This window comes from Cupressus sempervirens, chromosome 11 (assembly GCF_028749045.1).
Source record: "Cupressus sempervirens isolate cs-2001-9-10 chromosome 11, ASM2874904v1, whole genome shotgun sequence".
NCBI lineage: Eukaryota > Viridiplantae > Streptophyta > Pinopsida > Cupressales > Cupressaceae > Cupressus > Cupressus sempervirens.
Window position 1 is genome coordinate 517,783,084 of NC_143128.1, and position 18,199 is coordinate 517,801,282.

At 35.3% G+C, this 18,199-nt stretch overlaps 1 long non-coding RNA gene across 1 annotated transcript; it reads left to right on the forward strand.

The window, feature by feature from the left end:
• Nucleotides 1-684: 684 nt before the first annotated feature.
• LOC149530632 (uncharacterized) lies at nt 685-16,457 on the forward strand. Its single transcript, XR_016358917.1, has 3 exons — nt 685-1,048; nt 1,158-1,208; nt 16,218-16,457. It is a non-coding gene; the product is annotated as an uncharacterized LOC149530632 (long non-coding RNA).
• The last annotated feature ends 1,742 nt before the right edge of the window (nt 16,458-18,199 follow it).

Here is an 18,199-nt window from a genome sequence, read left to right on the forward strand (position 1 = left end):
ACCCATGCCTGAAACCTCTTCGGCTAAGAGCCAAGGACTGAGGAGCATCCACGCTACCAAATTTGCTCGAGGCACGATCCTAGCCTCATCCCTTATTGATGTCTTTGGACCTTGCAGTTAGCAAGACTTGATCCTTGGTGGGCTCTTTGTGAGCCATTCAACTTCACCAGTAGACCAAGGGCCCGTTGACTTTATTAAATATTTTTAATACACATTATGAATTAATATACATAATGAAGCTATACAAAAAAATTGAACTATCTTCTTTTCATACCATCTCATTCTAAGGTTGGACACAAAATAAAAATCAAAGAGTGAACATTGAATGGTAATATATGTTTTGATAAAGCTAAATTCATGTGGGAATATTGACTACATTCATGGAAAATATATAGAATTAGGAAAAGCTTGGGTCCCATTTTCAACTACTAAAATAACAAATAACAAATAATTGATCCCCAAAAATCTTTCGTCAAGAATGTTAAAATTGCTTAACTGTATTTCATAGTCAATAGATTTACATAAACAATATTATATGTCTTTGCAAATCTATTTTAATTTTGCAAATACTAGAAATACAATTTGACACTAAAATGTAACTTTTAAATTCTAAGGTGTTTCTAGTTTTTTAATGCAAAGTAGATCAGACTATATATGTAGGTGAGAGTAGAACTTCACACCTCCTATATGAAGGTTACCCAATTAACCCTAATCTCAGAAAAACTCCTTTAAATTCTTGAAGACAAGTTACCTTAACCAGTATAACCTTCCCATCAATGTCCAATAAATATTTAAATTCTCTTCCTTTCTTTTGAAGAGGTGACTACGAAGAGAGGCAATATGCCTAGCTAAGAAGTGTTAAAAAAACATCAGTGTTCGTTGGTCATCTCTCGATCAATTTCAGCTTTCCGACCAAAACATGTTGCGCTCGTTGAGTATGCGTTGTGCAGCGGTGCCTGTAAATAGGAAGGCTTGGCGAGCCTTTAGTGATGGCAAAGGAAAGGTCTTCAATGAAGAAGAGAAGGCAGCTGAGAATATTTATATCAAGGTAAGCTTGCATTTTCACATGGTGTTGTGTTTATTTGGTGTCTGCTCAGGAGTGAGCAGTGCTGGCTTTAATGATCTGATTTCTCATTCGGGCGATTATTCCATTGCAGAAAATGGAGAAGGAGAGGCTGGAAAAATTGAAGGAGAAACTGGAGAAAGAGGTACCAATTTTACGGACAGTTTAATACCTGCTTAAATCGTCTCTGGCGTATTTTTATTCCGTTTATGACGGAGTATAATTGGCTTCTGACGGGGCTCGACTTTTACCATAAACTGTATTATTTATTTAAGGAATTTATTGAAATTTGATAAAAAAAAGTATTAGGATCTTTCAATTTTTGGAGGACGATATGTATGCTTCAGGGCTTGGGTTTTAGCAATGGGTGTCTGGTTGATTTTAATTTTTTCCCCTTCGCTTTAATAGTCCATAACTGTGGGCTTTTATGGACTTCGCCACACATTTTCATTTTAGGATGATCAGCCGTTTTAGTATGAGGATATTTAGTCTATTGGTGCCGAAGTACTATTTGTTGACGGTGATTATTCTCCATTAAGCTTTATGCTTGAAAAATTTCTTCAAGTTCTTGAGAGAAGGTCGATCCTTCCGGAGAAAAAAAGAGTATAATTTTTTTTTTTTTAATTGGGGAATATTAGATTATTAGAAAAAATTATAAGTTTAGAAAAAGAGACAAAAACTATTTTTTTCCTAGGGCATTTCCACAGCGTAGAGATATAGAGAGCAAACAAAATAGAGTTCAATGCATGAATTGAAGAAAATAGATTTTGTTGTTTATATTCATTGTAATGTCCCCTTCTAGAATCCCCTTTTATTAATGTCCTACATTACAATTACAATAGCTAGGATTAGAGGCATGTCTTATCAATAGGTTTTGTTTGAATAGCTTGATATAGATCCTGCAAAATAAGAACAATGGCACTTATACACACATATATTTTCACAAACAATATTTACTGTTAGCATAATGACAAAATGACAATGCTCTCAGCATTTCTCTAGAGATTTAGGAAACCATGTACCATATTTGATTCCTCTAGGATTTGAGGAAGGACTACAATAAGGTGCCCTGTTATCCAACCTAGGCCGAAGGGTAGTTACCAATGCCCATTCCACCACAATCCTTATCTAGTGCCTTTGTCTTGGCAATGGGCTGGCCCAGCATCTCTTGCTGGATTCGCAACATGGTTTAATAGCCTTCTGTGTCTTCTATAAGTCTATTGGTTCTATTGTGCATTGACAAGTTGGTCTTTTGGCTCAACAACAACGAGGCCCTTAAAGATTAGGAAATGTATGCAGATTGGTCCAAGGGACCTAAAGTAGCAAAAACAAGCATGAATGTGGGAAAAAAAAATTTCATTTTAAAAAAACAAACTAGTGTTCCCCCTTAGAAATATTATTTCAAAAATTTTATTAAAAAAATTCAGAAGAATTTTTTTTTAGAAATGGCAAAATTTTCAAAAAATCTAAAAATCCATCTCTGATACTGTTTTAGACAAACCAATTGGTCAAATATAGGATAAATTATTAACAAATAATTAACAAAGAAGTTAAAAACGAATTGTTCTTATACAGTTTACAGTTGAGATGTTTCTAAAAAGAAAAAATACAAATAATAGAAAGAATCTATTATGCAAGATATTTACAATATCTAGAGGTGACCATTAAAGTAAAAATAAAATAACTTATGAGATATTATTTTAATGAAAGCTGCTCACCACCCAGCTGTAGAAAAACATCACTGAAGCCCACACTTAAAAATCTAACATGTCGGGTACCACTTCAGTCAAACACAGCCAACATACTTGTGCGAAAGAGATTTTTTCCGCAAATAACTCGTGCTACTGTATTGAATGAAAGTTATTTATAACCAATTCTCTTTTGAGCACTTTAACCTTATGCATTGAATGTGGTATTGCTAGAAATAAGGAATATTGAGAGGGGAGGCGGGGTGGGTGAGTCAGTATTCCCCAAACTTTCTATGGATATTATTTACAATCTTAAAACCAACATATATGATTAAAATGAAAAGTAAACATAACAGTAACACAATGCAACTCATAACACTATTATTTGTTCAATAGGGAAACCCTGGCCAAGGGAAAATCCTAGCGGGGATGGTACCTACAAGATGATTTACTAATCAAAATTTATCTTGTGAAAGATATTGACCCTGTTAGGAGTCTATCGCATCCTTATAGTGTATTTGTCCTTGTTAGGGGACTAGGCCTTGTTAGAAGCCTCAACTGTGTTAGGAGTTGGTATTACAATTACATAAGTAGCTAGCTGAGCCCACTGCTCAAAACATGCATATACAATAGGTACAATATTTACATAAAAATGTATAGATACAAAAACCTTTTTATCTATGCTGATATCTTCAATATCTGATTTGTCCTGTGGAGCCCTCTTCACAAAACTGTTCATGCAACTATACAATACCGTACTATCATCAGGTTCGCATCAATATTGATCATACAAAGTGCGCATCTGAACATCATAACATTATATTAGTATATTACTATTACGATAATAGATAGTATCTATTATCTCTGTTTAGTATCTAATGGTTATCTATTGTAATCTTCTGTAAATATTTGAATGTTTCTAATATTTAATTTTTATGTTTCTAGAATAGAATGTTTTTATTCTTTATGATTGTTCTTAAGGAAACATCATTCAGTCGCTTGTATAAATTGATCTCTTGATCACTGTTAATAATAAGTAAATATTTTCCAATGACTTTGTACTATGGTATCAGAGCCAATACTCTAAATTATTTCGAAAATAATTATAATTTCTTGGTTGAAATTATCAACTTTTTTACTTTTGAAATTATTTACATGCATATTTGCTTCCAACTCTCTCTGTAATCCGAGTAGGGTTTCCATTCTGAGAGATCTGAATCTACGGACTTTTAACTCGGTTTTACAACCCATTTTCATCCAGATCTGTTTGTTTTGTTTGCACATTTCTGCCATTTTTTGTGAATTTTTTTTGCAGCAGAGCCGTCTTTCTTCAAAATCCTAATTATTTTGTACCAAATCAATAAAAAATTATAGATTCTTGGTGGGTTTTTTGAGATTTCAACTAGGTTGTCCTCCGTTTTTCCTAGGTGCCTCGATTTTTGAGCCAGCCGATTAAAAAACCGACAACATATTCTTTGTGGGTTTTTCGAGCTCTCTTTTGGGTCACCCTTTAAATTTTCTAGGTCTCTACTTTTTGAGGGTTGCATGTAATTGCATATTGTTTGTATGTGTTGCTTTACCATGCAAAGTCTCATGTTTTGCCTCCTTTAAAAATTCTGATGGGTTTTCATAATTCTTTTGCTAAAAAAAAAATATCTATTGGGTTTTCATATTTTTTTTGTTTTGGAGCATTATGCTCATGTGCAAAGTTTTGGAGCATTATCCAAAGTACCTTCAGTAGTCTTCTCAACAAACATCCTCTGCTCCAGATTCAGGAGGCTTCAAAAGAAAAAAATTCAATGCAACTATTGCCACAAGTTTGGGCACATGAAGGTTGAATGTTGAAATTGCTTAGCTGCCCTATCTAAGCAATTTGGTTTGCAACCCACACCGAATAGTGCGAAGCCCCTTGAGCAAACAAAATCTGCCTTTTAGGCTTTTCGATAGCTTCATGCTCTAGATAGATTAACCATTAAGAGAGGGTATTACGATAATAGATAGTTTCTATTATCTCTGTTTAGTATTAATGGTTATCCATTGTAATCTTTTGTAAATATTAGAATGTTTCTAATATTTAGTTTTTTGTTTCTAGAATAGAATGTTTCTATTCTTTACGATTGTTTCTTAAGGAAACATCATTCAGTGTTTTTTATAAAGTGATCTCTTGATCACTGTTAATAACAAGCAAAAATTTCCCAATTACTTCATAATAATTACAATGCCACACTTATTACAAACAAAAATTGTCTTCCTTTATACCCAACTACTTAACCAGTCGACCTTCAATACCTTGCATGCTTTCCAAAACATAAAATTACTTTTTTGCTAAGTGAGGGTTAACATCTAGGATGTCGTCCCAACCTTGTTAAGTCATTGTTTTGGTGAACCAAAACAGTCCCTTAACTAAAAAGCCTTTATTATCTTTTTTGTTCTACCTATATAATCTGTATTTGTAAAACTTGTCATAACTCTATCTGTACAACGAATATTCTTAAGCGTTCTTAGACACATGCTTATTACATTATATGCTTGCTTCCCATAATTGCGCATTTAAGTTTGTAGCTGCAATAGAGATCTTCATCTTTGATTTTATGAGATAGAAATATGTTTATTATGACTATTATGGTCATCTTCAGCTGAAAGAGATATTTGTGATTATATTTAAGTTAATATTATGAAAAAAAATGTGTAATACATCTTGTGAAGATGCATGCATATGGAAATGTGAAGTATTAAATATGTGGAAATGTGAAAGGTCTTACTTTTGGGACTTAAAGAGACCTTCTTGTGTAAGATGAAGAGTCTTATGCAATCTATTTATTTGATTGTTCGGTATATTGTAATTGAATCAAGAGAAAAGCCTTGTACTTATACTTTTTTATAATAAATAATAGATCTATTTTGCTGGTATCTTATGTTCATTTATTGAGTTTTCTTATGTTCTTTTGTTTCTTATATACGTTTATTTTGTTTTCTTATGTTGTTTATCTAATTTCTGGGCATAAAACTTAACATGGTATCAGAGCCAGGTTATAGCAAAGATGCAGAACCAGTATAAGATGTTTGGATTCTTCAAGTTTCATGATGTTCATTGATGTCTAATCTCTGAGGCTATTCTTCGGTATTGAATCTTTTTGCATGGCCATGGCTGTTGAAGAAATTGATGTAGCTGTTGTAGGATATGAATCATCAGTGCTTGTGTAGAGAATTTTGTAGATCTATTCTTCAGAAAGTTGATGTTGTTGATTCATCAGTGCTTGTGTAGAGAATTTTGTAGATCTATTCTTCAGAAAGTTGATGTTGTTGATTCTTCATTCAATTTTTTGTGAGATCTTGAGCTGCTCATGTGATATCGTATTGCCAGTGGTTCATCTTATCTATGTTTATGCTTTTGATTAAGTTAATAATCTTGTGAAGATTATGCAATTCTATCTTGGTTTTTCACGTCATCCTGGTTATCTACTTATTCTTTATCGACCTGCTATGGAAGTGCAAATATTGACAGTTCAGTCCCATGCCTTGTGTTGAGCATTTATGTTTTGGTGGTTCTGACATCGCTGATTCTGGAGCTATTCATAATTGTCTTCATACTTGTCTTGGCATTGTACGTGGTATTATTGAAGACATCGTTCCATTCTCAACAATTGCCATTTGATCTTCTTCTTGAATTTCTCTTCTTTTTGGGCACCTCATTTGCTGTCGTCAATCATGTTTACGATGGTATTTTTTTTTATCTCGATGCATTGCTAACTAGATTCATCATTACAGTGTCAGTTTTATGAATCCATTGAAGTCATCGGTTTCTCAAGGCATCGCTACGCTTACCTTCAATCGTTGTTGAGCTCCTATTGTGAGACTATAATTCTCTGTCTTTGGTGCTATTAAAATGGAAGTGCTATGGGCAGATAAGTTTTTATTTCTACACTATTCGAATATTACAATGAATATGAGATTAAAGTATAAGTGTTTTGTTTTCAATCCGTTTATTTTGTCTTGCTCCATCAAGTGTCGTTTGTATGGAGACTAGCTCTGCGGATTCGGTATATGGTAGTAGAGGGGTGAAGGCAAGTCACTTCTTAATAAGATCTAGCTGTGAGGGAAATCATCAAAGTTCTTCTGAGACCCCATCAGTTAGACTAGAATGTCACCGATTCTGTTAGACAAGAACATCAACTGTCATGCCTGTATTGGTACAAGAGAAGGTTGACATCAATCTTTGATAAGTATTTAAGATGCAATGCGGTGTATTTATTTTCACAAACTCAAAAATAGACATTCAAGACAATAACGTCTTTAGTACCGTTAAAGGAACAAAAACGCCATGGAAAGATACGTTTTTCTGTATTTTTGCATGGTGTAAAATATTGAAGGAACTGCTTTCTTTGACTAGAATGGGCATAACTTCTTTATTATACATATTGTACACTTCTTTCATATCTAGTTCATGATCTGTTTATAATCTTGTGGCAGTATCAGTACGGAAGAAACTCTCTTCGTGTTTGTGTGCATTATGAATTTGTGCATCACAGGTGTTACAGGAAGACTTCTGTGAGGGTTGTGAATGTCTCTGTATTCATACAATTTTATGATTCAATATATGACAGTAGAAGGGTAAAGGCAAGTTGCTTTTTAATAAGATTTAGCAGTGAGAGAAATCATCAAAGTTCTTCTGAGACCCCATCAATTAGACTAAAATGTCGCCCATACTGTTAGATGAGAACATCAAGTGTCATGCCCGTATCGATACAGTAGAAGGTTGACATCAATCTTTGATAATTATTTAAGATGCAATGCGGTGTATTTATTTTTGCACACTCAGAAATAGACGGTCAAGACAATAATGTCTTTAGTACTGTTAAAGGAACAAAAACGCCATGGAAAGATACGTTTTTCTGTATTTTTGCAGGGTGTAAAATATTGAAGGATCTACTTTCTTTGACTAGAACGGGCATAACTTCTTTATTATACATATTGTACACTTTTTTCATATCTAGTTCATGATCTGTTTATAATCTTGTGGCAGTATCAATGCGGAAGAAACTCTCCTCCTGTTCACTTTCATTATGAGTTTGTGCATCACAGGTGTTACAGGAAGACTTTTGTGAGTGTTGTGTATGTCTCTGTATTCATACAATTGTATGATTCAATATATGACAGTAGAAGGGTGAAGGCAAGTCGCTTTTTAATGAGATTTAGCTGTGAGGGAAATCATCAAAGTTCTTCTGGGACCCCATCAGTTAGACTAGAATGTCATCCATTCTATTAGACGAGAACATCAACTGTCATGCTTGTATCAGTACGGGAGAAGGTTGACATCAATATTTGATGAGTATTTAAGATGCAATGCGGTGTATTTATTTTCGCAAACTCAGAAATAGATGGTCAAGACAATAACGTCTTCCGTACCGTTAAAGGAACAAAAATGCCATGGAAAGATAAGTTTTTTCTGTATTTTTGCAGGGTGTAAAATATTGAAGGAACTGCTTTCTTTGACTAGAACGAGCATAACTTCTTTATTATACATATTGTACACTTCTTTCATATCTAGTTAATGATCTGTTTATAATCTTGTGGCAGTATCAATATGGAATAAACTCTCTTCTTGTTCATGTGCATTATGAGTTGTGCATCACAGGTGTTGCAAGAAGACTTCTGTGAGGGTTGTGTATGTCTCTGTATTCATACAATTGTATGATCCAAGTTCTTTAGTATATGCTACAAGAATTCTTCAGTCAATTATCATGGTATGACGATGGTTCAAGTTCTTTAGTATATGCTACAAGAATTCTTCAGTCAATTATCATGGTATGACGATGGTAGAAGCAAAGCCCAAATAGTTGCAGAGAAACACAGGAAGATATATGCATGAACAATGGACATTGTTTCTACAGTCATTCATCCAAGTGCAATCTTCTAGTTATATACTTCAAGAAGTGGAGGATCACCTCGAGGTGATCTTGTTGTATCTGTCGGAGTTATCACAGTCAAGCAGGATCTAGAGAGTTTCCTTGATAAAATAGATATTGATGTGCAAAACTAGTTGTTTTCTCAAAGGTTTTCTTATGGCTATACATAATATGTCAATGTTGATTTGAAATTTATATTTTTAGCTCAAATTGCTTCTTCCAGGCAGTGCCCAACAGCAGTGGCTATGCAGCCACGAAAATGAAAAAGCATACAAAGGGGATTTTCTGTACTTAGTTTATTTTTGTGAAACTGTCCTTTGTTATTTTATTTGTTTTCGTGGCTGCATAGCCATTACAGCATAGCCATTACAGTGCCCAACTTGGCAGTAGCATGTGGGAATTTGTGAGGGTTTTTCTAAGCTTGAAGTCTGCAAAATCATCCTTTGGAGGTATCCAAGGGTTCCTAGCTGATTTGAACGAGTTCTGATTATAAAATGAGTGAGTGGAAGTTCTTATGTCAATCGACCTTGGTATATGAGGATGTTGGAATTGCTGCAGCAGAATTTTTTGAAGAGATTAACCACAGTATTGGAGGTTGTGGTGTTCCTTCAGAAGTTTTACAGAGGTGTTGTGAATGAGCCAACAGGTGGATTGTGAGATGAGGAGATAAGTATTATTGTTACGATGGTAAAATTTATATTGATGTCATAAGCATTAGAGGAGCAAGTCATAATCTCTTATGTAAATATATTAGACCACAAAGAAATAAGTATTTATGATTATATCTCTTGAATTGATTTTTTATGAGTTATTAATATCTCTCATGGTTGCAAGATGTAACAAAGAAGCAATGAGATGAGTATTGTCTTGATGGTACATATTTAGAGGGAGATTACGTGATAGAGGGTGATGTCCAACCCTTTGCAAGTTTATGTCATAGTCAGCCATCTTATTGTGGTGATTAAAGTTGTCCCCACTAAGAGAGAGTCTCTGTTATTAAAGTTATCCCTACTGAGAGGGGTTTCTGTAAAGAGAAAATCTCAGTTATTAATGCATTTTTCTCTGGGAGAAGTTTGAGGTGACAACCCTCATTCCACCCTTTGCGAGTAGGCATGGTGGAATTGTATTCTTCTCTGGGAGAAGTTTGAGGTGATAACCCTCGTTCCAGCCTCTGCAAGTAGGTATGGTGGACCACCATCTACAAGTAGGCATGGTGGAATTGTATTCTTCTCTGGGAGAAGTTTGAGTTGACAGTCCTCGTTTTACCCTCTGCAAATAGGTACGGTGGACCACCCTCTGCGAGTAGGCATGGTGGAAACTTATTTTTCTCTAGAAGAAGTTTTGAGATAAAAGTTTTTGTTGTACCTTCTGCAAGCAAGCATGGTGAAAGTCATGTGTGTGAGTTCATTCTATGTACAGTGGATTATAACATATGTTATATGAACTTATCATCTTTGATTGCAGTTATGTGTGTGTGCCTAACTAAAGACCTCTCTCTTGCTAAGAGAGTGTTGAAGTTTGTATCTGCGATAGAGATCTTCATCTCTGATTTTATGAGATAGAAATATGTTTGTTATGATTGTTATGGTCATCTTCAGCTGAAAGAGATATTTGTGATTTATGTTAATATTATGCAAAAAGACGTGTCATACGTCATGTAAAGAGGCATGTGCATGGAAATGTGAAGTATTAAATATGTGGAAATATGAAGGGTCTTACTTTTGGAATTCAAAGAGACCTTCGTGTGTAAGATGAAGAGTCTTATGTAATCTATTTATATGATTGTTTGGTATATTGTAATTGAATCAAGTGAAAAGCCTTGTACTCATACTTTTTTATGACAAATAAAAGAGATATTTTGCTAGTGTGGCTGGGTTTATCCTCTAAGTGGAAGGGTTTTCCCAAGATAAATCTTTTGTGTCTTTTGTTCATTTTATTTAGTTTTCTTATGTTGTTTATCTAATTTCTGGGCATAAAACTTGACACGCATAACCTCAACTGCTTCCAGTAAACTGCGCCAAAGCAAAATATATGACTCTTTATAGCAGGTATATGTTGCCATAAATGACAACCCTATATTATCCTTACATATCCTTCTAGCCAAATTGCCAATAGGTATAACTAGTTTTCTTGCAAAAGGTACATTTAATAAGCCAAAAGCCAAATATACTCCCAGGATTGGGTTCTACCGACCAACAAATGGTGAAATTAAAAAGCAGTTTCCGTTGGACCCATATAACTGTCCCATTGGATCTGCAAATTGCCAATGCTTAGGCCTAAGGCTTATAATAATAGATCATTTAAACAGGCCTTCCTCCTTGAATATCTCTGCCCTGAAGAAATTGTGGGCTGTGTGGTTAAATGTTTCTGGATCTTCAGATTTGGCACTCTCCAACACCAGATGCTTCCATTGAATCGGATAATTGGTTAGCTACTTTAACTTCTTTTGAATTGTCAAAACAAATAGAGAGTCAAGATAATGCATCACAAATCATCAAGGGAAGGAAAGCATTTGAACTTTCAAGTTTTGACATTTTGCCTGATGACACATTGAAGCTGTTGTACTCAAGCTTCAGTGAGCTTGCAAACTTCCCAATGCATGTCAGAATTCCTCAGGGTGCAGAGCATGTTACTGATTTAGGTTTAGCAGTTAACCAATTTCTTTTTCACAAATTTGCCCACACCAATTTCTTTTTCACAAATTTGCCCATAGAATGAAAAGTATGTGACAAGTAATTTGCACATAATGTGCGAAATACTAAATTGAGAACACAGCTGAAATTGATAAATAAATGTTAATTGTCAAGTCATAAATGTTGATATAAATCAAAATGGCTTAAGCTTTAAACAATATATTAGTGCAACTGCACATAGAAAATTAATGCAAATCAATAATTGTCATAATGCTTTTTATCAAGAGCATTGATGTTACTGAGTTGTTAAAAGTGCATTGAAACCACATGCCATTTCTTCTCACTTCACCATTAAACCCTATTTATAGGCCTTGAGTCCTTGATCGTTAATCAAGAGTAGGAAAAATTGTGCAACGGAAGCAGCCAAGTCATGATACTTTAAGGCTACATCCCAATGCTTTATTGCTTCCTCTGTGCACTTGATGTGCTTATATGAGAGGATGCCGAAGTTGGAATGCATATACAATTGATCATGCTTAATTGAGTGGGTAAATGAGTTTGTACTCAAGTTTTCCTTAGTTGCAGTGAATCTCACTAGTTGATGAGATTTAAGATGAAGTCAATGCAACATTTTAAAATTATACCTACCAAAGAAAAATAATAAAGTTTAACGAGAAAAAATACCTACATGTGATAGAACTTTGATGGCAAGAGAATGAAGGTTAATGGATCGTTGGCCATGGTGTTTTTGCCTTATATGAGCATTATTCATTACTTCTCTGAAAGAGCAGTATGGTTATGACCTATCGCAGCTACAAGATTCTCAATCTCACCCATGACTTTGTCTACATTAAGATTTGGAAAGAATCCGGTGATTGTTGTGTCACACCCTTCATTGATGTCAATATATCTATATGGTGCCTTCCTTGGTCAAAAAATACCTTTGTGCTATAATAGTTGGGGGCCAAAGAAAATGCTAGGAAATGCAAGAAGTGGGTCATTTGTCCCGCTGTTCTGCCATTTTTTTTGCACCTGTTTGAAAAATATTTATGGGAAATATGGTTGATCGGTATTGGTGAATCTCATGATAGACTCATTGAAACTTGACAAATATTGCACTCAAGCCCAACAATTATTTTTCAGAATCATTGCTTGATCTTTTGTGCCCTCACCATATTAGCTTGTTTGCAGACACTCCAAAAGTTTCTGATTACCAGGATACTCAACACTTTTCTTATATTCACTATTTATAGCAAGATGATTATGTGAAACAAATGGTTGATGATATAACATTTCCACAATCTGTAATTTGTTTGAAGCTGTTTCTGTATTAGACTTTGTGCAAGTATTTTGATCAATATTTTGGAGCACACTCCGTGGTCCATCATCAAGATGAAAGAGAGCTAAGGTGGTGGAAGATGAAGTGTGATCTGAAATCCGTAAGCAGCTTAAAAAAACCTAAGATGTAAAAAAACATCAAACAAATTAAAAATGTACACAATTGAAAAATTTAATAACAAATTTTATAAGAAAACTAAAGTAAATCAAACAATAAAATGTTGAAATTTCATAAACCTACTTTCAATAGCTTCACCTTGGAGAAAGACTCGAAGATGATTTGTCACAAATGACAATTAGTCACAAACATCTAATCTCATCAGCCCTGGTGTATATTTGCTCTATCTGTTTAATCTTTGTGCCAAGATTCTTTATCATCAAGTTGAGTGAGTGGATGACACTTGGTGTTCAAAGTATGCTCCTATCCCAATCCCTCCCCCCCAAGCTATTGGTCTTTTAGGGTACACTGCAATAAAGACTCAAAGACATGTTTATACCATCTTCCCATCAATTAGAAATAGACACTCCCGTTTTGGCCTATGAATCTCTAATTGATTGCAATTTAGTGTCAGCAAACTTAATTTTCTTGGGCAATAAGGTCGTTTGTACCTTTACATAGCCATGATTTGTATACCTGGTAGGGGCCTCATTTCTTCCTATCACTATTTCTCACCAATATGGTGACTAAGGAGGTTGAAAGGGAACTCACTTGTGTAAATGCAATGCATGATTTTTAATCATTGACATTGTCTCTTACCTCATTTTGAAATGCTTTTTCCAGTGGACTTGTAATAGGGAGAGTAGGGATGAACCAATCACAAATTCACGCTTCTTGTCTGCCTCTGAGACTTAAGGTGTCTTGTTAGACCACCAAATGGACTTATAGGATCCTTTCTAAGCAAAGATCCCCCAATCCCAAACCGTACTCCACTATCTTGATCAAATTTCACTTCTTGCTATCTACCAGGCTTCCATACTAGATGAAGTGTATTCAAGGTCTTCCAACTAAGCTAGGTCTTTTTTTGACCATTCTTCACAACCAACTTGCGGGATCATGGAGGAGACACAAATCCTTGCAATACACTTCTTTGGTATTCCAAAACAACTCTCTATGGTTAGGCTTCCTACTGATTTCACCCTTTTTCTTCAAAACAGGGCTACAAGGAAGAGACCCAATTAGCCCTATTTCTCCTACAAAATAGGGATTTTCTCCAATTTCTTCCACTAACCAATCCAAATGGCCTTCATGGACCTCTATTCATATTGTGAGTACTTTGAGATTTTCTGGGTTTTGGACCCCAGAATTCCTGTACAGTACTTGTGCTGAATTTGAGGGTTTACAAGATCAACTTGCTGTTTGGCTTTGTTAGGTGTCTAAATGGATTGGCCACACCTTCTCCCTCTACCCAAGGGATCTCCTTTCACTCCCCTTCAATCTCCATGTTCACTTTCCAAAAGATCTCCACAACCCTGCAAGGAATAAGCTCTGCAACACCTTTATTCCCTAGCCGGGCATGCTCTAGCTCGCCTAGGGCAAGAGCTTAAAAATGCCTCCCATGCTTTTGAGGGCCCTTGCTTTTGCCAAGGTGTAATACATTATGTACACTCACTATCCCCAAGAGGCCGTACAGTCCCTATGGTGTGATAGTGAGCTACCCCATTCTAAACGCAAACTGTCTGGAATGGGACAGCAGACTGGTAAAAAGGAAAAGACTTACAAAACAAAGAAACAACACACAACCAAAACAAACTTGCTGAAACAAAAATGTTCTAATCAATCCTATCTACAATGCCAATGGGTACAGTACACAAAAACAATGTTCAAAAGCCTTCTAAACTCAGATTTTCAGTCTTTTTGCATTCAAAACTCATGCTACAGCATGCTGTCGATACAATAACTTGCCACAACTGACCACTTCAGGGTTTGGGAAGCTTATATATGCCCTCCTAGGTCTTTCTCCTTCATACTTAGGGTTTCCATCAGCCTCCTTGGTGTTTGAAAGGAAAATCAGCATTTTTCTGGCAAAATTGCAAAATTGCAATATTTCTTTCATAGCAACTTTTTACAATTTTCCTTGCTTGAAATTTTCAACACTTCCTACTTGCTATTTAGGCTATCCCTTAGCATTTCCATGCTAGGGACCCTTCCCTAGGCTAGAGGCCTAATCAGTAGATTGCTTATAGCTCTATGGCAAGGAATGCCTTGATTCTAAGGTCATTTAATGACTCTTCTAAGGACAGTTTAAGACTTCCTATACCCTAGCTAACACACCTAGGTCTCATACCCTTATTCTACCTACAAAGGCTCTCTTGGAGCATAACACAACAAAATTGAAATGATGAGGGCCCTATGTTTCAAGGTGCCCCTACACCAACTTGCATCCTTGGTTTTTTGGCAAGAAATAGAGTGACTACTATTATTTTGGGAAGGTGGTGTAAGAAACGAGTCATCATTAGAATAATGAAGGATAGCCATGGAAGTGGTTTACTCAATCACCATTTAGTTCCTCTTGCCCTTTGATTCAACAGGCATTTGCCTCTTCAGCAAACTATTATTATTTGGACCAGGCCCACCACAAGCTTTGCTACTTGGTTGGAAAATACACACTTGGGATTTCACTTGACAACAGGAACTCCTTAGATTCATTCTGCTGTTGTTACAGTGCCAAACAGAAGTCTTTCCTCTAACAAGTAACAAGTTTATCAATCATTGTCAAATGTTACTAGAGCAACGATAATGGGTCAAATTAGAAATCCTAGCCGACCATTTGCCCACTTAGCTAGAACTACCAACACACTGTAAACTATACTTATAGCTACATTTTAAAATTACCAAATACGAAAAAAATGCACTTCTAGGTTACAATTACATGTTAAAATATTAGGAATTGTTTTTTTGGGAGGTGAACCTTTCTAACGTGACATGACATTCACAACTACTAATGAGGAGAAAATCCTCTCCTCTGCTTTCTCCTTCATTCATCTCCTCAACTACCCCGTGTTTTACAACCTTAGGTTCATGAGCTGGTTGATAGGGATGGATCTACATGATTTGGTTATCTTGGTTGGTATCTGCGCTGCCACTTTTCTCTGAATCTTCGATGTGGTGAAGACAGACCAATATCAATGGGCACATAAATTGGGGGCAAAGTTGTTGCATTGGCATTTGCTAAACATGGAAGTTTCTGGAGGAGGATGCTGTTCCCATGAAAAGGGGAACACAGGTTACTATGTCTTATAAACTTGTATACAGTCATATTGCCTTATTCTTCAAGAACTGGGGCTAAGAAGTAATATGTGAGTTCAGGTATGAGGCTTTTACTACCACTAATTCCTCTTGTGTTTTCTAGCTCTACTGCTTGATTAAATTGATTGGAAGCTGTATTCCTTATTACATGTATGCTAGACCATATGCTAATGTACTATATTTATACCTCATAAATGTTTAGTTTCAGGCCTCTTCACTGGCAAATTGTGTAGCCTCTTCACTGGCAAATTGTGTAGAAGCATTAAATCCTCAGTAGTGTTTGTTTTTAAGGTCTGATATAGTATACAGATATCTTAACAACAATATTGCTTATATTGTCAGAAACAAGCAGGAGGAGAGCGCAAGGATGAACCACCCTCCTGAGTTTTACTGGAAAATCAAGGGTCATTGAGCACTTATGCGAAGGGTTCTTACCTAGGTTTATTGTTTCCAATTTTCTTGTTTGGAAAATAATGTTCAGATTAAAAGAGCAGGCTGTCTGTATTTCTTTATGGATGTATACATGAACTTTAAATATCCTATGTTATGGTTATTAACTTATTACATGATTTTATTGTTCCATTTTCCTCTTTTATCTTGATCTGTCAATTCAGGAGCGCAGGTACTTAAGAAGAAGGTAAGAAAGCCTTAAATCTTACTGCCCAATTTTAGTTGAAGAACATGCATATATAAAATTTTATGTGAATAAGAGCCTTGAAATATAATTTCAGAAAGTGATAAGTAGCCTCCTTGGTAGCGTTAAATACATATTGTTTGAACTTTGAAGCTTCCATAGCATATCTTGTAACTTAATTCTAAATCTTTGACTTGTGTCTGGTCTTTTTCCCTCTCTATATCATTTAGTTATCCATTTCTTTCTTTGGCATCTGTCTAAATGCGATGGCCTTTGGATATGTCCCTATTATCTTTTTTTTTTTCCCTCAAAGAGCTAAGTCAAGAAAGAGATACAGTGCTCAGTTATTTATGGAAATTATCCACTCAATGGCTTTATCTGACTACCAAAATAACAGTCAAAACCAGGGAGTATATACTCCTCGAGCCAATTTCAAATGAGATGTTCGCAATGAGATTTAAGATAACCATAACCATACCATTGGCCGGAGCGGAACTAGTCAAATGACAGCTCATAATTTAGACTACTCTTATTACAATCATCTGTCCACTGCATGGCATTTGTGCTTGTCATTTTCTAAATAAAGCGATTCATAAACCATTGCATCCAATTATTACAAATGTAAAAAGCATATCGACATCCAAAACACATCAAGAAGGAAATATTGAATGACAAATTGATACCCAAAAGATCCAAAATTCTAAAGCTTATTACCTAAGTTACCGGTTTGAGTTTGGTTCCAAGTTCAAAGTTCGAGAACTAGTTCGCACGTTTGTCAAAATTTTGGAAAGGGGTTTATGAATCATGAGTTAAAATTAGAATGTAGCATAGTAGCATAAACTCATTAAACAACAAAAACACCATAAACTTGTAATCATAGTGATCATACCGTCATATAGTTCACGTAACAAATTCAACTTCAAAGATTCAAAACATTAAAAATAAATCATAGCATCAAGTTCAAGTATCACCATTTTACGTATATTGTTCAATTAATGAAATAAAAATCTATTAATATTCTAAGTTCTTCAATCTTCATCTTCTTCTTCTCCGACAGCATTAGTTGACTCAGCAATAGAGCTAAGGCCAAGGGGCTCAGCAGCAGCAACAATTGTATTGGCATCAAATTCTTCAAAATCATCTAGTGTAAGCCAAGCAATGGAAGCATCCAAGTCCGCAACCCCTGCACCTACATCCCACTTCTTTATCTCTCCTTTGTATTCTTTACTCTTGTGTGAAAGAAGGTGCAAGTTGTTATGCACAAATACCAGGCTGTGTGCTTTTTTTTATTGCAACCTATTATGCTTCACCAAGTGGATGAAAGAATAGGTGCTCCATTTTCTTTTTTGATGCAGAAGAACTAGCAACCTATGAAGACAACACACAGTAAACAATTAAGAAGAATTAATTCAATCATATAAAAAATTGAAAATCACTTTCTAGTCATGATTCTTTTGAAGATAAAGTGAGCTAATTTTTTAAAAATAAAACTTGTGATATAACTTTAATTGCAAGGGGATGCAATGTTTGGAATTTTTGGCCATAGAGGTACCATCAACTATGAGCACCCTTCTTGAACCAATGATGAAGAGCATCGGTACTTAGACCTCTAGCATTCACAAACTCTATGAACTCATCCATGATTACATCTCTCATATCATCATCAAGAAAGAGTCTTCTAAATGCTGTT